Raw genomic sequence first — 26,728 nt, forward strand, 5'->3', positions numbered from 1 at the left:
GTTAGTTCACTTATTAAATTTAGAGAGCTGACAAAAGCAATCAGAAGGTGTAACACTTAAGAGGAGATTATAAGGAGAAGCAGCAGTAGCCCACATTCCTGACTCCGTGTTTCAGATTGGTTCGGATGTGTATCTATGTATTTTTGCTGCTCAGGTGGCAGCATGACAAAATGGTGCACTTGCATGCATTGCCCTGAGGGGGTTGTCACTAACTGATGGTGCAGCAGCTCCAGCCTGAATTCCAGAGGCTGTGCATGGGTTGCATGGATGGGGACCATCCTGGGGTCTGAGAGTCCAGCAAAAGCACCTGAGAACTGGAGGCAGCTCCAAGCATGGGGCAGAACAGCAGTGCAGGGTGGCCCCATTCCTCTGGATGGGAGCTTCTCATGCTGGAACTGTGGTTTGCTGATGTAAGTACATGAGTATTTCTGAGGATTTGGGAAGGCAGACAAATGGGAAGCTGATTTCAAGATTCCTTAACTCATTTTCACGCAGCTCAGCTTAATTCATCTTCATTAGGTTTCCTTTTCACTGAAGTGCCTCTCATTGCAAGGACAAGGCATCCAGTGGCAGACTTTTTGTCCTTTGAAGTCTGATGAAGCTCATGTGCAGATCGTATCTGAAACCAGCACACTGGGCTGGCGTAGCCATGGAATCAGCACGTGGTTAAACAGCTGGGGCAGGAGATGCCTCCTCCCCACACGTCCCAGGGAGCTGCCAGCCCCAACCCCCCAAGAAATCACTCACAATTTATTTCTTTCTCCTTTTCCATAAATGCATCTATACTTTCAGGCCCTGCTTGCTTGCAAACAGCGAGGATTGTTGTAGTCTCCCTCACTGACAGCAAATAATTGCTTGCGGAGCAGACACCTCCTGCAGCCCGCGGTGGCTCAGCCCCTGGCTACTGCTGCCTGAATCCACACGCAATTGAGAAAAGCAGCCAGACATAGACCAGAAAACTGTGACAGCTGGAAATTTGGGCCCAAAGGGCATTTCAGCATCTTAACTCTTATCCACGCTGCAGCTGGGATTGCTCCTCCTTACCGGAGTATTGTCGTCATCTGTTTTAGGAAAACTGCAGTAATTGGCTCAATTCATTTGAAATCGGTTGTCGTTGCTGCAAGCAGCAGCCAGGGGAGAAGCAGCTTGTAGTTAATAACATCCCTAATTTGGAGGCATCCTCATGGCTGAGGGAGGTTCCAGCAGCAGTGAGGACAGACGTGAGGCTGTGGAGTGTGAGAGCAGGACCCATCCGGGTCCCGTCCTACCCTAGGGCTGACTTGGGCTCCTCCCAGGATGGATTTATCACATCGGAGTGCAGAAGCAGAAGCTGGGATGTCAGAGGGTACAGCCTCATCCATTTGTCTCTGCCAGAGGAAAGCATCTCCTTGTCCAGATGAGCCAGCAGCTCTGGGGGCTGCAAGAATAAGAATCCCTCCTTCCCTCTGCACTGTCCCATTCAGAGGGGGTTCAGATCGCACCCCCACCCCACTCCTGGTGGCACAGACCCCAATCCCCATGGGGAGAAGTTGCAGCCACACCGCTTCAAACAGCGTTTTTGGAATAGCTGCAGATAGTGGAGCTTGGTAAGGTCCAGATTCCCCCCTGCTTGTGTACGGCCCTGCAGCCTCTCCTTCCCAAGGCTGAGCCCAAAGGAGGTGCATGAGCATCCACATTGCTGCTGCACGCCTGCATGGACATCCCTGCCTGCACGAAGCCTCTCCAGATCCATCGCTGCTGCATGTGTCACGTTAGCAGCAATAAAAGGATTCGAGCAGCAATTCCTTACTTTTATGAACAAATGGCCCTGGATGGATGATTCAGGCAGCATTCAATTGCCAGCAAGAAAGTGTCAGCAAAAATCCAGCCTCTTTCATGTAGGTGGATAACCGCAAATAAAAGCAGGGAATTATTAGCACTTAATACTTGGTGGGTTTTTTACTCCCTAGTGCTTTTCTCTGGTAGATGCCAGGCACTTCAGATAAGCTAACAGGCAGGGAGGCTCGCTCAGCTCTGCAAAGAGGCAGTGGCAGCTTCACGGTGACAGCTCCAGGCACCAACACAATCCCCATCTCCATCCTCATCCTCATCCTCATCCTCATCCTCATTCCTATCCCCATTGCCTTCACCATCCCCATCCCCTTTCTCATCCCCATCCCTGTCCTCATCCTCATTGTCATTCCCAATTTCAACCCCATCCCTATCCCTTTCCTCATTCCCATCCCATCCCCATCCCCATCTCTATCCCCATCCCATCCTCATCCTCATTGTCATCTCCAATCTCATCCCCATCCCTATCCCTTTCTTCATTCCCATCTCCATCCTCATCCCCTTCTTCATCCCCATCCCCTTTCCTCATCTCCATCCTCATCATCATCCCCATCCCCACCCTGGGCTCTCCTTCTGCCTGACCCCATGGGATGGCACCAGCCCCTCTGCAGAATGCCTTCCCCATGGATCCAGGGCTGTTTGCAGCTTTGAGCAGCCCTGCAGACACACGCCAGCCTCCTCCAGACTCTTTATTTCCCCTTTATCAAGGCCGCCTATATTTTTCTTGTTCATCAGACTGACAAATGGGCAGAAAACAGACTCCTGGCTATTTCCTGAGCAGGCTGCCCACTCCTCCTCTCCCCTCGGCAATGACTGAGAGCTGAAGAAGCAAAAATGGCATATAAATTTCCTCCCTCCTTTAATAAATACCTCTATTACTTCGTGCTTTCCCCAGCTCTCTGCTGGCTGCTGTGGGCTCACTGCCCGCCAGGCAGACGTGATGCACTGAAACTCAAATTTCTATGGTGGGAAGCAGGAAGGATGCAAAAGGCTCAGGGCAGGAGGAAACCCTTCCCTTGGGTGTCTGCAGTGCAGGGAGCCCAGTGGTTCAATGCGTATGGAAAATGGGACTGGGATTTGTCCTTTCTCCAGAAATCCACCTGGGTCTGAGGGTGCCCTGATGCTGTAGATCTTGTCCCAAGCACCCCATACACCCTATGGCAGGTATAAGAGCTAATGGAGGGAATCAAACCATGCACAGCCTCACCAAGATGTCGCAGTGGGAGCAGAAAGGTTGGGCAGCAGTGGAAAACCCCTCACTGAAGTGATTTGCTCTTCGGTCAGCAGCGAGCAGCAGGCTTCTGGTGCTGCCTCTCTGCTCCGGAATAGACGTGGTGCAGGTGGCTCCTGCTGGAAAAAGGGCTGATGGCAGAAAATCGTGGTGTGTTGGGAAAGATGGAATCCTCTTCCACCCCTGCAGAAGGCTCCCAGCATGAGGAAAAACTGGGGGACCCAAAGGAGAGGCATTCTTGATATAGGGGCTACAAATGATGAGCTGGATCTGCACTGGAGCAGCCATGTCCAGCTCCACTGGACTGTGCAGGGCACAGGGATTTGTCACTCTGCAACCCTCCTCCCATGCTGGGCTGCCTCGAGCTCCCACAGATCCCACTTCTGCAGGGGGAGAAGTCAGGAGAGCTGCTGCCATCGCAGACCTGAGCACTGCAGCAGAACAGAGACCTCACCTCACCCCATCCCTGTCCCTGCTGGTCTGTAGGGAACAGGCAAACGTGGTCAGAGCAGCAAACACCAGGAAAAGCTGCTGCTGCTGCCCACGGGCTGCAGAGGGGATTTTAGTAAAGCACTGCTTCAGGCTGGCTGTGACCTCAGAGATCAATATACATCCTCATTACTGGCACTGCTCCTTGTGCCACCCTAATGCAGATGAAAAGTGCAAGCAGGAAATGGTGCTTCGAGTTCCCTCTGAAGCAAGCTTGCTGCTTTAATTTGGGTCTTTTCAGCATAGGATAGAGCCTCCTTTGGGGAACATCAGGGGAGCACCATCACCTGCTCTGCGCTCTTCTTCACCCATGCACTGGAAAAGGAGCAGGAGAGCTCACCATCACTTCTGGCCCCAGCTGTGGTTTGGGAGCTGCAGGAGCAAGCATCGACCTCCAGATCCATTCAGACCCAAGTACGTTGCAGCCAGGAATGCTGCTGTCCCCTTGTCCCACAGCACAGCCACCCACGAGCTGCTCTCAGCTGCTGTCACCCTCAGACTGAATCAATGTCAGTGCTTTGCGAAGCCTGATAACCCTCACTGTGAGCAGCAGCGTTAGGGGGTGGCAGCCACCCAATTCCAGCCCTTGGTGTATTGTATCCTTTTCCTGGAGTGTATTTAACATCTAAATCTAACAAGCTCCTAAACAAGTAATAGCAGCAAGTGGCAGCGCCCAGCTCCCAACCTGCAAGTGGCATTTCGGGGGCCAGGTTGCCATCAGCACGAGCAATGGGAAATTTCTCAAACGTCTCTTTGATTTATGGCTCTCGTTAATTCTCCAGGAGCCCTGCGAGCCGCCCTGGGTGCACGGAACCTCGGAGGGATAAATAATTTAACAGGTGGTTAAATATTCCTTAAGGTGCAGAGAACATCGGTGGGAGCACGGATTTCAGGGGATAACACAAAACTGCAAATTGGGTAGATGAGGTGGGAGGGAAATGGCCTGAACTCAGCACTGCTGTCAGCTGGTGGCTGCAAAACAGCAGTAGGATAGGGGCAGCAGGAGGGCAGAGCCATGGGAGGGAAAGGACAGGGCCACCCCACTGCTGCTGCATTGCCACCCAGCAGGGACCGCGGAATGGCTTGGGTTGGAAGGGATCTTAAAGGACTTCTACCCCCAGTGCCATGGGCAGGATTGAGAGCTGGGAGCTGGTTTGGTTGCAGGTATAGGAGAAAAACCAACCCAGATGTGCTCTGCCAGGTCTGCCAGCCAAAAAACAGTGAAATGGGGAGCACAGAGGGAACAACCCGCTGCCCTTGGATGCCCTGCTGGAACAACACCTGGTTTGGTGGCAGATGCTGGGTAAAGCAGGATGTCTGGGGGATGGTTTACCCCCCTGAGGCACAGAAGTTAGAGTGCATCAACCTCATGCACTGGAGAGGAGCAGGCAGCCTTTGGGGTGGTGCTGCCTGATGACCATGGTGCAAGAGCCACCGTCAGGTGACCAAAGCAGAGCAGAAGAACAGAAACAGAGGGGATGACCAAGAAGCCCAAGTGCTGCCATTACAAGACTCCATCCAGACTTCAGTCCCCAGTCAGGAGGTGCTGGGGCTCCCAAGAGCCCCAGAACACAGCATCCCCACGGAGCTGAGCCAGCTGCGGGGGAGCCCAGCAGAGGTAGATGGCAGCAAAGCCTGTTTCTTGCGGCAGCCAGGATGTGACAGCCCCGTCGCTGCTCCATCACCATCGAGCCACGCACTGCAGCGGTATTTAACGGCAGTCCAGTCCTTCGTTCTGCCCACGGTCTGGTGAGTTTTCCATCTCGTGGCTCCTTTCCCCCGGGGTTCACTCCATCAGCATGACTCAGAGATCAGGATGGATCTCAGCCAGGGAGAAATTCGGTGTCTGCGTCTGCTGAGAGCCAGAAAGGAGAGCCCACGTGCAGCCCCTGGCCCCAGAGGGTTTATCATAGCCACCCCTGATAAATGGATAATGAATAATTCACTGTTGGCTTTGGCTTTATGAAGTATTCATTGCATTCTAGCTTCCCAAGGTAATTAACTATCCTACGAGCCCCATGTAACACAACCCAGCCATGATCCATCTTTGAGACTTCATTAGCAGGTCCTTGTGCCACTTCAATAAATTAATGAGGGATAAACATACAAACAAAGCTTTCTCCTCCTCCCTGAGTGCTCAGCCACCATGGCACTTTCACCATGGGGATGGGAAGGCCACTGGGGTGGGTGACAGAGTGGCACTATAGGGCACAGGACAAGCCCCATCTCCCCAGGTCAGTGGGTACCTCCAAGAATTGGGCAGCCCCAAAGCAGGTCATGCAGGGTGCTCCAGCAGAACTCCCTGTGCATACGGATGCATTCTTGTTTAGATAACGCGTTTATCAGTGACTCCAGCTCACCATCCCATCACTGCTGGTAGCCCCTGGCACAGCAGGGGACCACCACCTGCCCAGATCCATCACACCCAGCCTCCTACACAGCACACTGGGATCTGGCACCTGATAGCAGCTCTGTGCCATGCTCACGGACTGTTTTGAGCAGGTGGGACAGGCACAAGGCGTGTGCTGCCACCAGTGCCAGCCCAAAGGCGAGTGTGCCGCAAGGTGACACGGCTCACGCTGAGCGCAGACGGGGCTCGTCACTTTGATAGATGGGTAGAAATTTCCTCCAGCCTCCGTTGCTGAGTCAGCCTTTCTGACTTCAATAATTTACAGCAATAAACAGGGAGATAAGAGCCAGAGCAAGAGGGGGACGCAGCGAACCTGGGCGAGATGAGCGATGGCTCTGCCAACAGCGCTGCGCGCAGGGATGGCACCGAGCAGGGCATGTAATTAAGCCGACTTCTGGAGCAGAGCTCAGCTCCAAAATACCACCCCAAAACCTTGCACCAGAACATCCAACACAACGGCCTGTCCCAATGCTGGCTTTGCAAATTTTGATGGTGGCTTTTAAGCTGAGATCACTCCTCATCGCTGCTGCTCGGGTGCCTACCCCGGCTTAGAGATCAGCACAGATACCAAACTGGCTCTGCTAAAGCCCAGAGTACATCCCACCAGCCACAGGGCTCCTACAGAGCCTTCCCATGGCCCAAGCAGCCCTTTATTAAAGGCAAGGAGGCTGCACATATCCCCGTCTGGGTCTCATTCCCTTTCCAGCTCTCTTTCCCACCACCTGGCAGCTTCACGCTGCATTTCCATGCAGTTATGGAGGCATGTCACTCCACTGTCACTTACCAATGCTCAAGATGCCCATTCCCAGGATTTGGGCTCCATTGTGAGAGGCTCTGCCTCTCTGAATGTGTCCCCGGTGCAGCCTCAGCCTGTCAAGTAGAAATACTTGCCTTGTTGGACACCTGATTGAATTTCTCCCTGGATGCCTCCGACTTCTCCACGCACAGCATGGTGACTCGTGATGCTCTGTCCCTGCGGTACCCAGGTTGGCTCCTGGCATCATTCCTGGGCACTCTGCCGGGCTTCTCAAGCACGGGGACAAGGCACAGGGGCTGAGCTGTGGCAAGAGGCACACTTCTAAAAGCTGTGATGAAAGAAACTGATAGCCCTAAGCTGGAAAAATGCTATCTGCCCTGCTGATGGATGGGGATTTATAAAAACTGAGCAGCTTGATTGAGAGTATCCTCTGTGCTGGAGAAAGCAGCTCAGCCCCTCTCCATCCTGAGGGGCAGAGGGGCTGTCCCTGGGGGGCCACTTCCAGCAGAAATCACCCCAGTGGGGAGAGTATGTGCACTGGAGCCATGTAACCTGGCCTTGGACATAATAAATTTTCCTAGACCTATAAAAGCGTTCTGTTGTGTTATAGGCCATGTTAAGGATAAAGAAAAGAGTTAATATAACTACTATACGAGAGAGAGAAAAGGCAGCAGCGTCTGGCATAGCCACAGCCAGATCCTGCACTGAGTGGGGCTGGGGTAGCATGAGCATGGGTTGGGGTTTCAGCCACCCTGTGCCACGGCCACGCACTGTGCTGGCTGCAGGGTGACCTGAAGGTGCTGTGCAGGCTGCAGGCTGCTTGCTTCAGTGCACCTCGTCGGTGAAGCAGAGCCAACGCGTGCGATTTTCGTTATGTAGCATCAAAACTGAGCTCCAGCTTTGGCAGTGTCAATGCTTATTGTTTTCAAGAAGTCTTGATGGCTGTGGGGATAAATAAACACAAACAATGTGCTTGCAAGCTGAATCACATCCTTAGCAACATTATGACTTAATTTGAATATGCAAAAGAAGGGGTTTGTGTTGGGTGTCCCCCTCCCATTTTCTTCCACTTGGCAGCATTTGCTCTCTGCTTGTTCTCACCACCCACCTCCCATGAAGGATGCTGCAGGGCTGGGAGCTGGGGCAGTTCCATGGTCCAACCATCACCCATGGGCATGGCTCCATGCTTCTCTGAGCTCCTCTCCTCTGTCTGTCCCACCCCCAAACCCAGTGCAGGTTGTCCTCCTCCTCCAGGCTCAGTGACGCTCCATCATTCGCCCCGCCGGCTCCACAGATGGCCCTACAGATGGGCAGCCGCCCTTTGCACGTGGATCCTGTCAGGTTTAAAGTGGAAAAGCTTAATTAAGCAGTTGCCTGTGTACAATTACATCCTTAATTATTCCCGCGTTTCGCTTCTTTGTTGTTCTGTGTTTGCAACAAGTTTTGTAACCATTGGAGGCAACCCCTGCCTGAAACAGGGGTTTTTCTTTTTCTCTCCTTCCCTCCTGCTTCACATTAGGGATTTCTTCTGGAGAGGGCTTTCAACAACACCCCATGAGCCTCAAACCAAACTGCTGGGGCCACGTTTGGAGGACTCAACTCCCACTGTGGTACCAAAAGCTGAGGCAGGTCTCCCTCCATCACCTCCAAGAGCCAACATTCCCAAAACCAAAGGGAAAATGATCCAGTGGAACCAGCCACCAGCCCTGGGGACGTCACTCCTTGCCACCACCCCATGGACACGGGTCCTGGACACCCAATGTGGAGGAAATGCTGTAATTTGTGGTGGTGCTTTTGTGATAGGCAAGGAGCACTCAGCAGCTGTAAAGCTCCGGAGGCAGAGCTGGAGATGGGGGTGGTTTTATTGTTTGTAAGGCATTGAAATTTTGCCATGTTTATGAAGGTTTTAATAATAAAAAAAATCACCAAACATCTCTCACTTCTCTAATTGAGCGTATTTCAAAGATGCGTTCCCATTTCTAATATGCAGGTATGTTTATACCAACATCAGTTAATTTTTATTTACCTCGTAGTGAAACTCATCTTCATCCTTAATTCCCAGAGCCATATTTGCCTTGGAATCAGAATTGGACCTAACAATCAGCCGTATATTTAACGTGCCATTAAATCCTCCGTTCTGCTTTCACAGCTTTCAAACCAGGCGGTTTAAAATACAGCAGCAGCCCCGTTCTTCCCAATGTACCTGCAGGCCAGGCAGCAAAATGAATCTTCATGAGGCTGAAAGATGTCAAGTGCTTGGAAAGAGCCCAGAGAGAGCAAGAGAGGTGGTTAGGGGCTGCAAAGTGAGAGGGAAGGAAAGAAATAGCAAAGCTGTGGCCATTGAGGGTGGCAGAGGGACTGAGCATGATGAGATGGATGCTCCCTCCTAACCCTGAGATTGGGTTGAGAGAGGAGGAAAGAGGAAAGGGGGGAAGGGAAGGGAAGGGAAGGGAAGGGAAGGGAAGGGAAGGGAAGGGAAGGGAAGGGAAGGGAAGGGAAGGGAAGGGAAGGGAAGGGAAGGGAAGGGAAGGGAAGGGAAGGGAAGGGGAGGGGAGGGGAGGGGAGGGGAGGGGAGGGGAGGGGAGGGGAGGGGAGGGGAGGGGAGGGGAGGGGAGGGGAGGGGAGGGAAGGGGAGGGGAGGGGAGGGGAGGGGAGGGAAGGGGAGGGAAGGGAAAAAGAAATGGGAAAGGAAAACTGGGAAACTTCATTCCCAACAATGAGCCTGGAGAGGGGAGTGATATCTCTCCATGGAAATAGCCCCATCCATGGGGACCAGTGGTGCCTTGATGTGAGTGAAGAGAAGATTAGGAGACAAGTGGATTACAGCCTGTAATTAAACACCCAGGGAGGAGGTCTGTGATGCCACAGAAGCCTTTAATCTTGCAGTCAAAGCTTCCCAAAGGACACAGGCAAGGCAGCATTGCTGAAGCCTCACCTGATCGTGCCTCTGGTTATGGAGCACAAACATGAGCTCAGTGCAGGCATCCAGCAGCACCAACTACTCCCTCCTGCCTTCAGCACAGCAGCAATGCAGGGTGATGCTCCCATTCTGGGAATGCGGTGGAGAAACGCACCCCAAAATTCTGTCCCCATGGATGCTGAGGAGCCGGAGTGAGAGCAGCCAGGCTTTGTGCAGCTCTGTGGCTTGACTCCTTTTGTGCCCTTTGGCTGAGCACCCTGCAGAAATTAAACTGGGCAGCATCAACAGCGAAAAGCAAATGTAATATTTCAAGGCACTTCCAAGCGTAACAATCTTGGGTACTATTAATAACACTTGTGAGGAGTTTTCCTTGAATAGATATGATTTTTATCTTGACAGTGCCTCTTTAAATCATTTTTATCCCCACAAAGTTTGCAAGGAGCATATTTTCTGGGTGCCGTTTATCTTGCCAAATACACACCACCTCTGTTTGCTATTCACTCCCCCTTTAACCATCACTGATAGGACCTGATCCCACCCTCCTTTTCACACCTGTTCCCATCCCGAGATGATCCCCTCCCTCCCTCCATCCCTTTGACACCAGTTCTATTGGTGGCAGCAAAATGAAATCATGCACTCACATCCCCGTGGCTGCGAAGCCATCAGGAGGTGGGAAGGGGTGGACGCTCAGCTGCCAAGCATCCTCAGTGCCTGCCCTCCTCTCATTCCTTAAGTTAACATTCAATTTTGTAAAACCATAGAATTTTCCCCTAAATTCTCTGAGGTTTTGCTGTGTTTGTTTTTAGATAGCAGTCACATCCCTTTTGTTGCTGCCCAGGACCACATGGTTGCAGAAATGCAACCTATTCCCCAAACCAACCAGTGCAGCACGAAATCCTCCCCCTCCTCCCTCCCTCTGCTGTTGTGCTGCAATAAACATGGATTTCAGGTGCTCTCCATGCACCTGAGATCCTCCACCACCCCTGGAATGGGGCACCCAAATCTGGGACAGGCACCAGCTGGCATGCTCCAGGAAACGTGTGGCTTTGGGCAGCTCCTTCATAACTTCCATAGCTTCCAGCCCCAGGGTATTTAAATCAGCCCCCATGAGTTGCACCCCAGGGCAGCAAAGGGAGGCAGGGGATCGCAGAGGTGCTCACAAGGGCTCCTCCACCTCAGCTGCATGGGAACACTGCGCTCCTTGCAGCTGGAGCGAGCAGGGCTGTGAGTGATGCGCGGCCGTCAATAAATCGATGGCTACATCGACATGCACGTAAACAAAGAGAGAAGCCAAGTGGAAACAAAGCTGAGCCGAGAGCAATGGGGCTGGCAGGGGGTTGGAGGGGGCAGCTCCCATGGGTCCGGCACAGCCCCAAATGGCTCAGGGCACAGCTCAGTTCCACCAGCTCCTTGCAGAGGGATGAATCCCTCAAATCTGCCCAAACGACTCACTCCCTTCTCCACCTGCTCTTCCTAAACCTGTCCTCACAGCACTGGTTTCTCAGGCGTTTCTGCAATGTGCATTCAGTGCCGGCACAGCTCGGCCCACGGTGCTCTGTGTGCCACAGTCCTGAGCTCTGGATGCACAGCCAAGCCCCAGCACTGCAGCATCATGGGCTTCCCCAGCAGTGTCCTCAGGAGAACAGATGGACAAAAGGCACACAGAAGCCTCGGGGCAGGGAAGGCAGAGCTGGGCAGCAAGGAGGGGGCACCCTGCTGTCACATCCATCACTTGCCTGGAATGTAAGGCTTCTTCAGTGGAAAACACAAAGAAAGAGCAGATCCTCTTAGAAAACACCAATTCTACTCTTGGAGTCCCACATTTCTCCTTTGGAAGGGCTGAGCTCAGGCACAGGGAGCACAGAGGTTTGTGCAGGCACCCAGCAGAGCAGGCACTGGGATGCAGGGATGCATGCGCAGCACCACAGCGCTCCTGGCTTTAAATGCATGCAAAGAGCATCCCTGTAAGGGACCACGGCCCGGAGGGAACAGCACCGCCTCTTGTTCTGAGCACTCAGCCGCACCGCTCAGCATCGCGTGCCGAGACGGCAAACAGCGGAGCAGAAGGTGGAGCAGCCCCGGGTGAAAGCAATCGGTTGCAGCGCATAATTTAATTGGAGCAAGAAGGGAGGAGGCAACGAGGAGCGCCGCGCCGAACAAAAAGCAGATGAGAGCCGGGAGTAATAAAATATTCCAAACCAGATTAAGAAATTACAAGTGGGGAAGGCAGCGCTGGGCACGGCGCGGTCCCCCTGCAGCTGGGGCTGCGCGCCCCTCCCGGCGGCACCGCGTGCTTTTATCGGACGCGGCAGCCTGCCATCCTGCTGCGAAAATAAATCTGCTTTTGGTGCATGATGAAAGCCAAGCACTCCCGCTTCCCTTGTTTCTGAAAGCTTCAGAGGGCTTTTTAAAGGAACACCTGTTACCAGGACCTGGTTAATGACTCATTTGGGGAATACTTGAGGCTTGTCTGTGCTTAATAGGTTTTGTATATGCAGAGGAGGGGACCGGGCAGGGAGCAGGTGCTGGGAAGCAGCCGGTTCCCTGTAGGATTTGCTGCTTGGAGCAGATGCCTCACCCTGTGAGGATGGGACCGCAGCAGCAGCACAACTGGAGCTGGAGCTCCCAGGAGAGCTTACTGCGCTGGAAGCATCCAGGCACCAACACCCACCGTGCTGCCCGTGCAATGGGTGCAATTGGCCGGCTGGCAGCTCGCAGCTCGTGCCCTTTGCAGCGGTTGGCTGAAGTAACAAAATTCAGGCTTGTTATCTCATTCTTAATGCAAATACTGGTGAAAGATGGGAGTCCCCAAGCTCTGGTATATTCACTGCCACGCACAACTCCCTGTTCCCTAAGCCTGGGCATTGGGAGCATTGGGGTGATGCAATCCCTGGGTGCAGGCTCCATCACAACTTCATCCTGCCCCAAAATCATCCACGCAGATGCAGGAAGCAATGCAGCACGAAGGTAAGCATCCCTCCCTGGGAGCAAATCCTGCACTCTGCCCACTGGCTGAAGGAGCACACAAACAGGGAGCGGCTGTTCCTGCAGGAAGCTTTTCCTCCCCGAGGTGTGGGCAGGAGGCATCTCCCTGTTGTCAGCAGCACTGCCGTGCCTGGCAGTGGGTAATTAAAGCCTTTTATTTGGCGCCTGGAGGCACGAAGGCATCAAGGACTCTCATCAAAGAAGAAACCCAGCGGGCTGGCTTTGTGCAGAGGGGAGGGAAAAAATGCCAAGGCTCCGTGCAGGTTTAAAGAAAGTTTTGGCTCCATTCTCCTTTCCTAACGCTTCAAATCCACCTTGCGAACAACTAATCCCCATTTATACAGCGCTCTGCAGCACTCATCTGGGTGAAGCCCAGCTCCTCCAGCAGCGCCAGCACGAGGGGTCAGCCCAGCATGCACCCAAGAAATTCCATCCCTACAGGAATTTCTGCCATTCCAACGAACCACACACCCTGCCTGGAACTGCAATCCAGGGGTTCATCCCTCCAGCTCTGCCGCAGCATCCTGAGGTGCTCAGGCACCATGCAGAGGACAAAAGCTGCTTGAGATGGGCAGGAGGATCTGCGCCTGCAGAGCAGAGCCAAGATGATGCTGGGTTCCTGCAGTGTTGCATGGAGGGGGCTAATGCGTGCTGCTGGGGGACGTGGACAGGGCTGAATGTTCCAGCCCTCGCAGATACCAACAAGCCACATAATGTCATTTATCATCTTTAAAAATACGTGGAGTTGGCGAGAGAATGAATTATTCTTCATAACCCAGTTCCTAGGATATTTTTACTGTGCATCATAAATTATAATACCTTTTTATTTTTGTTTTATAGCCTGTCCCCGGCCAATTCTGGTGATCTACATCCTCATTTCCCCCCAAGTGCCGTAGGAGCCATCTCTGACTGACTCTCTCCTCCTTCCATCAGCTCCCCAACCTCTTTCCTCCCTCATCCACTCATGCACTGCACTGAGAAAGGGGCTGGGGAGCAGAAAGCACCACTGTCCTGGCAAGGAGCAGGGAACAGGGGGCATCCCTGCAGCAATTACAGTGGGAACTCGGTCATAAAGCAAAAAACAGAGGGAGGAGAGGTGAATGTTTATCCCTGAGAAATATGGAGATTTGCCATGATGAGGCTGGCTAAGAACATTATATTCAGCATGCTAAGCCAGAGAGTTTCAGCAGGTTTATTCAGGGCTCAGCGTTAGGCTCCCTATCAGCAGAAAGGCTTTAAGTGTGTCGGGGATTTACGGGCAACAAGAGAAGAAAACAGGCGGCTCCTTGGGAATAGCCCTGCAAGGCTGGCGTCTCAGACAGGGCCGTATTTCACTGCTGCTGGAAGGTGCTGAGGGGCAGACTGCCTTCCCAAGGCTGGCACAGGGCTGCTGGGATGAATGCAAAACCCCCCAGTTACAGTCATTCACATTTTTAGCCTGTTTTCTCGCAGATCTGTAGCCTTTCCCCAATCCCCCTACCTCCCTTTCCCTATCTTGCCCCCTATGCCTTTCCCTGCAACCATTCCTGCAGCTGCCCTGACTTAAATCCCAAACTTCCTACAGCCATAAAGTGCCACAACGATTTACAGTTCTCCAAGCTAACTGCCAGAAGACAGATAAGCACCCAGCAGGGGAAGGCTTGAACCATAAGGGTGCATCCCCCATTCACTTAAACCAGCACAGGGGGCAAGTGGGAGAGGTTGGGAGAGGCACAATACCCTGTAAGTGTGGGGCTGAGGGTGGTAAGGTTGGTGCTGCTGTCCTTCCCCTCCACAACTGGGGCTACTCAGGGAAAAACGAGAGTACAGGAGCAGGTTAACAGCCAGGAAGACGATTGCTAACAGCACAACCAGGGGCTTGTTCCTTCTTTCTTTATTGCAGGCTGAGCGATTACTTGTAGGTAGTTAAAAAGCAGGAGCTGCATGTTATTGCAGGGGATGCTTGGGAGGAACAGGAGGCTAATTAATGAGCAGCTCCTGCTTGCTGCCAGGGGAATGATCCCAGGGGCTGTGCTGGCAGCCAGAGCGGGTTTTAGGAAGCGTGTCGAGGCAGCGCAGCACTGGGGATGGAGGAGGGTTGGGATGAACCTGTTGCTCTACCAGCAGTGTTCCTGGTGCTGCAAGGAGCTGAGTTGCTCAGAGCAACTCAGCCAAATTGCTGCTGGTCGCTGGGGGAAAGGGAGGATGGTAGATGCTTTGCTTTTTGGTGGAGTAAATGTGTCCCAGTGGGGACGTTTCTCTGGGGCTCTGGCACCATTGAGCCCCACTTGCAGCCATGTCAGAGGGGTCCCAACGTGTGATGGGGCTGCAGAGAGGAGGGCCAGAGGGTTCACCCAGGCACACCTGGGATCTTTGCAAACTGATGGATACAGGACCAGCCCTGTGGTGCCCGAAGCCATGGAGGCACAGTGTTGGGGCAGCCACGAGCTGCCAGCTCTGCAAGGCAAGAGCAGTAGGATAGGGGTGGGTGGGAACAGAGCAGAAATGACAAATGGATTTAATTCCTCAGCAGACACCAATCGGAGGGGGTGATTAATGGGAAGAGCACCTCGGCGTGGCCTCGGGTGCACAGTGAGCTGTTTTGGCACAGGATGAAGCAGCAGGGAGCGGTGCTCGCAGGTGCAGACTTGGAGCTGAGTTAGGGCCCGTCCTTGCAGCTGGGGACACAAGATGACAGCCACACACATCCAAACCCCTCCTGTCTTCTCAGTCCCTCTGACCACCTCCCTGACAAAGCTGCAGCAGGATGGGTTGTGCCAGACACCCTATCACTGCCCTCTCATGCACGATCTGGGGAATGGAAGACCTCCCTTCTGTCAGGGAAGAGGTGGTCCAGGAGTGCCTAGGCAACACCAATGTTCACAAATCCATGGGACCCGATGGGATTCATCCACGGGTGCTGAGGGAGCTGGCAGAGGTGATTGCTGAACCGCTTTCTGTCATCTTTGAGAAGTCTTGGAGGACGGGGGAGGTGCCTGAAGACTGGAAGATAGCCAACATCACCACGGTCTTCAAAAAAGGCAAGAAGGAAGACCCAGGCAATTATAGGCCAGTCAGCCTCACCTCTGTCCCTGGAAAGGTGATGGAACAGCTTGTACTGGATGTCATCTCCAGACAACTGGAAGAAGAGGAGGTTATCAGGAGCAGTCAGCATGGGTTCACAAGGGGGAGGTCGTGCTTGACCAACCTGGTAGCCTTCTATGATGTTGTCTCTGGCTGGGTGGATAGGGGGAGAGCAGTGGATGTAGTCTACCTTGATTTCAGCAAGGCATTTGATACTGTCCCCCATGAAATCCTTATAACAAAGCTGAGGAAGTGTGGGATAGATGAGTGGACAGTGAGGTGGGTTGAGAACTGGCTGACTGGCAGAGCACAGAGGGTCGTTGTTGGTGGTGCAGAGTCTGGTTGGAGGCCTGTAACCAGTGGTGTCCCCCAGGGGTTGGTGCTGGGTCCGGTTTTGTTCAACATCTTCATCAATGACCTTGATGAGGGGATAATGGCCACCCTCAGCAAGTTTGCTGATGATACGAAGTTGGGAGGATTGGCTGACACGCCTGAAGGCCGTGCTGCCATTCAGCAAGACCTGGACAGGCTGGAGAGCTGGGCAAAAAAAAAAACCGGATGAGGTTTAACAAAAGCAAGTGTAGAGTCTTGCATCTGGGGAGGAATAATTCCATGCACCAGTACAGGTTGGGGGATGAGCTGCTGGAGGGGAGCTCTGCGGAGAGGGACCTGGGTGTCCTGGTGGATGACAGGTCGGCCATGAGCCAGCAGTGTGCCCTTGTGGCCAAGAGGGCCAATGGCATCCTGGGGTGCATTAAAAAGAGCGTGGCCAGCAGGTCGAGGGAGGTGATCCTCTCCCTCTACTCTGCCCTGGTAAGACCTCATCTGGAGCACTGTGTCCAGTTCTGGGCTCCCCAGTACAAAAAAGACAGGGATCTCTTGGAAAGAGTCCAGCGGAGGGCCACAAAGATGGTGAGGGGCCTGGAGCATCTCTGCTATGAGGAAAGGCTGAGTGAACTGGGTCTGTTCAGCCTTGAGAAAAGAAGACTGAGAGGGGAGCTGATCCAGGTCTATAAATATCTAAGTTGTGGGGGGCAGAATGGCGAGGCCGGACTCTTTTCAGTGGTGAGTGGAGACAGGACAAGGGGAAACGGCCGGAAACTGCAGCATAGGAAGTTCTGCACAAACATGCGCAAGAACTTCTGTACAGTGAGGTGATGGAGCACTGGAACAGGCTGCCCAGGGAGGTGGTGGAGTCTCCTTCTCTGGAGATGTTCAAGACCTGCCTGGATGCTGACCTGTGTGACCTGCTGTAGGGAACTGCTTTGGCAGGGGGTTGGACACGATGATCTCTGGAGGTCCCTTCCAACCCCTACAATTGAATGATTCTGTGATTCTGTGACTCCTCACCTGGGCTGATGCTCTGCTATTTAGCAGTGTGCTTTTGCAGCTTGGAAAGCAAATGGGATCCTGGACTCCATCAGAAGAGGGGTGGCCAGCAGGGACAGGGAGGTGATCGTCCCCCTCTGCTCTGCTCTTGTGAGGCCCCAGCTGCAGTGCTGTGTCCAGGTCTGGAGCCCCCAGTACAAGAAAGACAGAGAGCTGTTGGAGAGGGTCCAGAGGAGCCACAGAGATGATCAGGGGGCTGCAGCACCTCCCTACAAGGACAGGCTGAGGGAGCTGAGCTTGTTCAGCCTGGAGAAAAGAAGGCTGCGGGGTGACCTCATTGCAGCCTTTTGGTACCTAGAGGGAGCCTACAAACAGGAGGGGAGTCAACTATTGGAAAGGGGAGATAACAGCAGGACAAGGGGAAATGGTTTGAAGTTGAGGGAGGGAAGATTGAGGTTGGATGTCAGGGGGAAGTTCTTTGATATGAGAGTGGTGAGGTGCTGGAACAGCTGCACAGAGAGGCTGTGGATGCCCGTCCATCCCTGGAGGTGTTCAAGGCCAGGTTGGATGGGGCCCTGGGCAGCCTGGGCTGCTATGAAATGTGGAAGTTGGTGGCCCTGCCTGTGGCAGGGGGTTGGAGCTTCGTGATCCTTGAGGTCCCTTCCAACCTGGGCCATCCTGTGATTCTGTGATTCAGACAGAGTGATGATGCTGGAGGACTGCAAGCAGCCTGGCTGGGTACCAGCAGACACATCCCTTGTCCCCATTCCCCGCCTGGAGCTGCTGGGTGGCCCCCACGTCCCCATGGCTCATTACTCACCCTCAGCTTTGGTCTGACTCCAGCTGGCTCTGGCATCTGAGTAGGGAGAAAATCCTGGGCTTCATGGCTCACTACAAGTGCCAGAAGCAGCCCCTCGTGGATTGGGCACAGCAGCTGTTAGCGCTGATTAAAAAAGGAGAAACCCAACAATTATCAGTCTGTGACAGCCAGATCTGCTGCCCAAGCCCAGGCTGTGCACCCACCTCCATCCTCCTGCTTCCTCCCTGGGATGCCAATACACAGAACACACGTGCATGGATGGCACTCCACCCTTCATGCATGTTGCATGTTGCATGTTGCCTGCATGCCTGTTGCAAATGCCTGTTGCATTTGCTGCATGCACACTGCGATCGCATGCATGAAGGCTGGAGTGCCATCCATGCACGTGATCGCAGTGTGCATGCAGCAAATGCAACAGGTTCTATTGCATAGAGCCTGCATGTGGCCATGGTGTGCATGCAGCAAATGCAACAGGTTCTATTGCATAGAGCCTGCATGTGGCCATGGTGTGTATACAGCAAATGCAACAGGTTCCATAGTGTAATGATGTGTGGCTGTACATGCAGTTATACTTATGGGCACACAGCAAGGCTGCAGGTTCCACCACACACAGGCTGTGAGCATGCAGCTGACTGGTGCACCCCCCTTGCATGCATGTCATTTTGAAGCTTCTCCACTGTGCAGTGGTCTGTGTGCAGGAGTGGGCTCAAGGTAACTGCCATGCTTCTCCATCTCTTGCTTCTTGGCAGGCTGCATCTCTGCAGAGCTTCTGAACAGCCTCCCCTCCCAGCGTGCCTGGCCTCCTCATTAATACCTACCGCCTGAATTATTTACTACAAACAGATGTTAGAGTTTAAAGAGTGTTAAGAGGATATCCTTGGCTAATCAATTTATTTTTAACTGGTTCGTGTATTTATTACAAACAGAATTTGGACGGCGGGTGCCATTTTAAATTATCCCTCATTCATCAGAGCTCTGCACGTGCCTGTGCTGTGTCCTTGGGGACCACAACCAAGCCACAAATCTGTCATTGCCGGCCAAGGAGAGGACTTATGCATTCTCTCATGTTTTCATGAGACATGGAAATAAAATTCAGCATGAAATACACTACAGAGCTCTTCTGGAAAGGGGGAGAGAGGAAGGAGACATTATAAGGATGGAGTAACCCAAGCCAGGTGGAGGTGGGCTTTGAACATCCCTCGTTTCTTGTAGCCCTCTGAGAGCCTCTCAGAGCCATTTGTGGGACCACCCCTGGGTACCAGGCACCTCTCTGGGAGCACAACACCCTGCTTGTGATTCACAGCACTGATGACATAACTCAGAAATGCTAACTCTGGGATAAGGCCGAGCAAAAGACAAAAGAAATGAGGTGGGAGTAAGGTTTGCACCACAGCTACTGTATGCAAATGCAATGACCACGAACCAAGTGTGGTCTCCAACCTTTTTGGAAATGAGAAGCAGGAACAGGGATAAGGGAGCATCCTCCAGGCTTTGTGCTTTGGCTTGTCACTGTTTCCAAAAGAGACAGGGGAAAAATTAAGGGGAGATGTTGTAGGAAGGGGAAGATAAATGGTGCTGGGAAAGATGAGGAGGAGGAGGAAAGGAGGAAGGCTGGAGCCAAAAATTCAGAGGAGGGACTGAAGCTGTGCACTAAAGCCACCCTGAGCTCACCCAATTGAACAGAGCGCAGGGAGGAGGAAACCCAGAGGATAATTTCTTGGCAAATTGCTCATTTGTCTCTTTCAGTCTCCAATGCTGGGAAGTTTTCATGGCAGTCAAGGCATGGATCTGATCTCTGGGGTGAGCAGAGAGAGCAGTGCTGGTAATTTAGTGGGCAGAAGGCATCTCTTCCTAGAAACCTCCTCAGAAGCACCTTAAATCTGAGTAAACCTAATTCATAACCACAAAGCAAGGAGAAAGGAAGGAGACAGGAGGGAGGAGATGGATGGGGCACCTCATCACACCTCACTCTGCATTGCCACTGCCATCAGGGTACTGCTGGCTGCTGGTGCAGGGTGTTACAACCCATGGGCTGCTACACCCTGTGCAGGTGCTGCTGTGTGTACAGGGACTCTGCTCTCACCTGGGGAAGAGCATGGATTGCTGATGTGTGAAGGCACAGTACAGGGCATCAAGGGGATTACTGCCAAGGGAATCAACAAGCCAGGAGCCTGACCAGCCATGATGAACGCCTGCTCCTCAATTCTGCTCATCCATAACTCACAACAGCTCCCAGTGGTCAGAGTGACAGTGGCTGGGAGCAGTGTGCTGCGTTCTTTGGCAGGGATCAGCCCTTAAACTGCAAATCCAAACCCAGACCACCCATCTACGTGCCAGGGCTGAGTGAGGCCTTCCTCCTGCAGCCGTGGTCCAGAGGCAAAAGCCATTCCCTTCTGGGGAGGGTGTCCCACAGAGCAGCAAAGCATGTATTGGTGGCCATCCCTCTGCACAGAGCTCCTCAAACTCCTTGCACCTGGTCAGTAGGCACTCAAGGACCTGCAGATTTAGCACAGCTCAGTGCTTAGGGCCATGCTGGGTGCTCAAGCCCTGGAGGAGTGGACAGGCTTCAGCCCCTTTGCCAGCACCGGCTCTCAGGCAGTCAATCAAAGCATCAGCTTGAACGTGTTAAAGGCCCGTGTCTGTCTTTATTATAATCACAGCACTACACCTTGTCACCACGCGTGCCCTAACGCTGCGATGTTTTGCACATGATTTCACCAGCTGCTGCTACAGGCATTAGGGAGCTGATGCTCTTTCTCTGCTCCAGGTGTTTGTGTGCTTGCTTGCAGTTAAGCCTCTCTTTACACTTGCTTCTCTTTATTTTATTTCCTTCTGCTTTACAGAGCGGCTGTCCCCCCTTCCCTCCATGCCTGGGAGCGCCTTTACCAACACTCAACCAAAAAATGCTCAGAGCATCAGACAAGCAAAGCTTGGGCCCAGGGAGAGGATGACTCAGGGTTCTGCTGAGTTAACGTGCACAGTAGTGAGAGTTTCCAGCCTTGTTATTAGCACTGTCCATAATCCCCTCCCCAGCCTTGGTATGCAGGGGCTGTTTCCATCCCTGCTACATTAACTCAGTGTGGGAAGCAGAGGGGGTCTTCATCTCCCCAGATCTTCTGCTCTCCGTCTGGTCCCAAAAAGTGCACAGCCCAGAGCCCTTTCCATTTTCTGCCCTCTTTTGGTCATGGGGGAGGAAAAAGCCCTGTTCAGTGGGCAGCCCGGCCTGAATGTGCTCAAAGAGCTTGAGAAATAAAAATAAATCTAGGGATAGAATCATGTAATATTCCAGGTAGGAAGGGACCCATAAGGACTGTCAGATGAACGATGAAAACTTGATTAAGGTAAACACAGAGTTTTTATGTGACAGTGAGCATGCCCTTGGATGGGAGTGCATGGGAAGTGCATCCACAGACTGGGGGCACAATGGGAAGAATCTCACCTCACTCGCCTTCCCTGAGCGCTGCCACCGTCCCTCCCGTGGGCTGTCCCTCCAAACTGCCCCACTGCAGCCACTGGGCACACAGCTGTATATTGCAGGAGATAAATGACCTTAGAAAAATGTAATTACACAACAGGGCTCTGCTCTTAATAACTGCGTATTTTACTTGTCAATGTGCCTTAATTGAAAATGAGTAGGCGATACAAGTTGCAGCGGAGTTGGCTGGCAAGCCTTTAACGCTATATTAATTGTAGTAATTAGCAGCCACTTTATGTTGAAGTCATCTATAAATAGGGGGTCCATTAGTTTAGCCGAAAAATGTGATTTAAAATGCAAATAAAATCCCAACTATACATATAAATCACTCCTTCCCCCAGCCCCCCAGATTTACAGCCATTTACAGCTGTGGCGATGCTCTATATGAGTTTCAGTGACTTGCCCTCAGGAAGGGAAGCACTTTGGTTGTTTTCCATTGTAGGAGCAGCTGGGAGATCTCAGCACCCCAGGGAGACCCACCAGAGGGGTTTGCTCGTGGCAGTGGCTTTGCTTGGTGCTCCTCTGCCTTTGTCCCAATTGTCCTAATGCTATAGGGTTCCCTTCCCCCCCTGCCCCATGCACCCCATTGCACCCAGGCACACCCTGATGCTCACAGCCCATTAATGCCATGCACCACTTATTCGATTGCAACTCAAGGAGGAACGAGAGAGAAAAGAAGGAACATTCCTTTATTAACACAGACCACATGAAATTACAGCTTGTACTACCAGGGGCAAAGGAACGCTCAGAAATGAAATATTGTCTCTGAAACTCAAAGAGCAGCACTATTAAAAATTTACAAACAAACAAACAAAAATTCCCTTTCATTGTTGACCAGCTCTTGGACTAAAGGAGATCATGAGATCCCTCCTGCTGACACGACCCTGCTGCTGGGCTGCACACCCTTTCCAGCACAGCCAATCTTGGGCAGGGAAGAAACAGCGACCTCAGGTTAAAAAAACAAAGCAAAAGAGGTGAGAGGTCTCTATCTGCTGCAGGAGCAGCCCCCATTCAGGTGCTGTAAAAAGAAAAGCCTCAGCCCATTCTAATTGAAGATTCATTTTTATTACTCTGCACAGAAGATTTCACCCATTCAATAATTTATTCTCCTTAAAAGCGACTGCATCACAAAGATGAGAGAGGGGAAAGGAGCCTCTGGCTTCTGTTCTTCTCTGTCACTCCCAATGGATTTAATGGGCTCAGAGAGGACGTGGGTCAGGACCCCCCAAAACCCTACTCCCAAAATCTGTGAGAGGGGCTGCACTCCTCCCTCCCACCATCCCTGGCTTTGTCTCCTAAGGAACTGGACTGAACAACTGCAAACTGAACAAACCCCTCCAGCTCTCCCCCATCCCACGATTCCTCTCATCCCTTCCTCCTGTCCCCCTCCCCAAGCAGCTCCAGCCCCTTTTTCCCAGCTAAACCCAGGCTACCCTCACCCCCAGCACATCCCAGCCCTCCTAGCAGCACAGCCTACATGGGAGAGGAACTCCCTTGCTGTGCAAAGTGAAAGAGGAATAAAGCTTCTCCAGCCACATAATGACAGGTTTCTTGAGATATAACAGGCAGGGAAAGCCCTCAGCCTCAGCCTTTGCAATGATCTCCTGCTAATTACTGCTGTAGCTCCAAGCATGTTGCCTCCTGCCTGCTGTTGTGAGAAGAGGCTGCCTGCTGCAGTGACTCAGCAGTGATGCCAGGTCAGGATGTGGGCTCCGTGTTCAGGCAGGAGATGCACAAAGCCACGTTTGTCCACGAAGCAGCAGCATGAAGGGACGCCTGAGGTTGGTGGGACAGAAGGAGGTGGCTAAGCATTGGGCAGGAGTTCTTCTCCATGTGCCCCAAAATGGCTCTTACACCCACAAGGACAATAAGACGGAAGGGGAGATGGAAGAGCTCAAACGGGTGTTTTTGAGCCCATATTCCATAAGCGTGGCAGAACAGGGGTCCTTCACCTCAGAAAATTCTCATTTTACCCCTTGGAGGAGGTGAAGGGGATTTGGCTGTTGTTTAGAAGATGCTGAATGAGGAGAAAATCAGGGAGTTGGGTCCAGTTGTGCATACTCAGGAGCACAGAACCCGCAGTGTCTCTGCTGTGCAGTCATGTTGGCCCCTCAGTAAAGACCTGGTGGGTTTGCACCAGAGGTGCGTATGGCTTCTCCAGCTCACTGGCTCTGTGGCTGAGCTGCCTGAGGCCGTGAAATGACACCGAATCATTGAGTCATAGAAACATTCAGGCTGGAAAAGACCTCTGAGATCCTCAAGTCCAACCCCAACCCACCATGCCCACTGCCCATGGTCCCTAAGTGCCACATCTCCACTGTTTTGAACACCTCCAGGGACAGTGACCCCACCACCTCCCTTGGCAGACTGTGCCAACACATTACTTAGCTCAGCCCTCCCCCTTAGCTCAGCAGCCTGTCTCTGCACTCTTCTCCAGCCACTGCAAACCATGAGTGACCCCTTTACATGAATAGGGTAAAGCCACCTACATCTGGCTTCAGAGAGACTGGGAGGAAAGCCTCCAAGCCAGTGGAGCTGGGCTGGCAGCCTTTAGAGGCCAGAATTTCTTACCAGGATTCTTTTTATGTCTAAAGAAAAATGAAGAAGGAAAAAGAAGGAAAACAGTGTTTCATGCAGTTTGCTCACAAGCAGAACAAGCAGACATGGAGTGGTGATTTGCCTTCAAATGCTTTCCTCTGGCTCATTTTTCAGCCATTTTCATGGGGTCTGCATCTGTAAGAAAATCTAGAGCAAAGCTAAACAGCTGCAGGCCCATCATGGCTGCTTTATCACCTGGAGTTATCACCATGGAGTAGAGCCAGAAAAGAGGATGTTTTATTCCCCCAAATCTTCCCCAAGCTTGGAAGAGCAACCCAAGGCTCAACAGACGCATGGAACTTCAGTGCAGAACCCAGGAATTGCACTGCTAAAAGCACCCTTAGGTGTGGGTTCACTGAGATGACAAGGCTTTCCCCAACCCTCCTGGGAAGGTGTGCTCTCCAAGGCCTGCAGGAAAGGAGCGATGGCTCTGAGTGCCACCTCTCAACAGCGTGCTCATCTTAAGAGGGACCAAAAACCCCCAAGACGGAATAATGTAAAAATAAATACACAAGCAACTTTGGCATAGGAGGCAAAACAGGATTGATCTTTTGCTTGACTTACTCTGAAAATTGCTTCTTCACTGCCCGTTTATGCACATTAATTGAGCGTCTGGCCCGGCTGCGCGTCTGTTTAAGTCCTCAATCAATCCCCTTTCGGATGACTGCTAGATCAATAGGGTGGTAATTTAATAAAGGACATTTTCAGTTGGCTTTTAAAAGCCACTGATGGGATATAATTCCTTCCTATTCTTTAAGAAGAAAAGGGGCAGTGGGAGAGGAAAACCGTGGGTCCAAATCATGACCCAGCAGCATCCTTTTTGGATAAGGCTCATGGAGAGCTTCTCAGCATCAGTGCATTTGACAGCAGCACTGAGACATCTATTCCCAGATCCTGGTCTTGCCCTCAGTTCTTGCACCACAAGGATTGTTCTCCAGCATCTTCAAAAGCCAATGCACCAAAATCCCAGGGACAACACGTCCATCTGCCATGGCACCTCCCAGCAGAAGCCACCAAGCTCAACCTCTGGTTGTCTGCCCCTTGCAAGGGGCAAGAGAAGGGCCATCCCCATGCTGGCCATTTGATCACTAGATTGATAAAAACAAAGGCAGAATTCTACCAAAAGCTCCTTTACGTTTGCAAACTCTGCATGAGGGATTCACTGGATGGGAATGAACATCTTCCTGCCACATCCAACCCTCCCGTTTTGTGCTGCTTGGTTGCAGTCCAGAACTGGCCTTGGCACCAGGACTGTCTGGCTGGCCATCGATGCACATAAACCTCCTGCTGTGGTTGAGGCCACTCTTTCTTCCCCTCTCCAGCACCACTCAGTGCTGAGCACAGTTTCCCTGCTCTGCAAAGTACCCTCACACCAGCAGCACCAGATGCTCCCTCCCTCCCCAGCCTCCATCTCCAGCCTGCCCATGTTTAATTTCCTCTAATTGCTTTCTTCACAGCCATCCTCTCTAAAACCTTTATCTTACTCCAGACTGCAATTCCATCCCTTTGCTGCTCCTCGGTTTCCTTTCTGTGATGCTTTGCCCAAAGCATTCTGTGTTACAAGTGGTTTAACCAGCCCTGCGCCAGGACGAAGGATGATGTCCCTGTCCTTCCGTTTGGTCACACATCCCAGGACTGCACTTACCTGCAAACAGGAGTTCATCCTGGAGGTCACGTTACTGCATTCTTTCTACCCAGCGCCACTCACTCAATCCTGGGTCATACCCTTGTTCATGCAATGCGTGGCTGCACCATGCCATGGGGCAGAGCTTCCTCCCAATACTGCCTGCTCCAACCCTGGGGCTCAGGGGGCACAGTGGGGCTGGGGACAAGCAACACACAGACATAGCTCCCTCCCCCCTTACTCTGCCAGGCTGCTCTCTTGCAGGAGCTTGCTTGATGCTGATACCACTGGAAAACCCTTGATGTGATGGCGGGCAGGTGGGCAGTGAGCTGCAGCTGCTCTGAAAACATCCATCCATGTGCTCTGACTGCAAAACTTCCTTTTTTTTTTTTTTTTCCCCTCGGTTTTTATATATTTTTTTTTTCCCAAGCCCTCATCAGCGTGAATGGAGCTGACACAGCGGCTGAGCCCAGCGCTGCTGCAGCGCAGTCCTGTTGGCTGTTCCTGGAGAGAGCACAGCTCAGGACAGCAACCAGAGGAGCCCCAAACCTATAAATAAAAGACATGAATTAAACATGACTCTTGCATTTTCAAGGGTCAAGTGAGTGTTCGGTCACTTAGCAATAGCATCTACTCCCACAGAGGAGGGAGAAAAAAAAATAGGAGAATAACAATAAGTGTTTATCATTACTTGTTGTTTAGCAAATGACATTTCGAAGGACCAAATCTCGCTCCTGCTGAGAGTGTGGGAGCCAGAGCTCAGTCCCACGCATGGTTCCTCCCAGGCACATGCACAGGCAGGTGATGGCTGCCCCATTGTCAGAGCCAGGCAGACGTGCTTTGTGGGAAAGATGCTGGATAAGTGGATGAGCACAACGCATTTTGGCAGAGGCAGGAACACAGCCCAGCCTCGTGGCTTTCCAAGAGCGAGATAAGATCTCCAAGGACAATTCTGGGCCTTCTGCCCCAACAGAGCCAGGACAGCTGTAAGGATCACCCTGCTAAGGCAGGAGCCCACGGGGGGTATTTGGTGTCATTGTGCTTTTTCCAGTGGAACACCTTTGAAATTCCCCAATTTTCCTTCAGGCTGCACGAAGTCCTTGCAAACATCATGGAACGCTGCGGCGCGAGAGCTGCTGGAGAGCTGGGAGTGACACCAGCACAGCTCTCTTCCCAACCACCAATTGCCATCCTATC

The sequence above is a fragment of the Tetrao urogallus genome (genome assembly GCF_951394365.1).
Source record: "Tetrao urogallus genome assembly, chromosome: 24".
Classification (NCBI taxonomy): Eukaryota; Metazoa; Chordata; class Aves; order Galliformes; family Phasianidae; genus Tetrao; species Tetrao urogallus.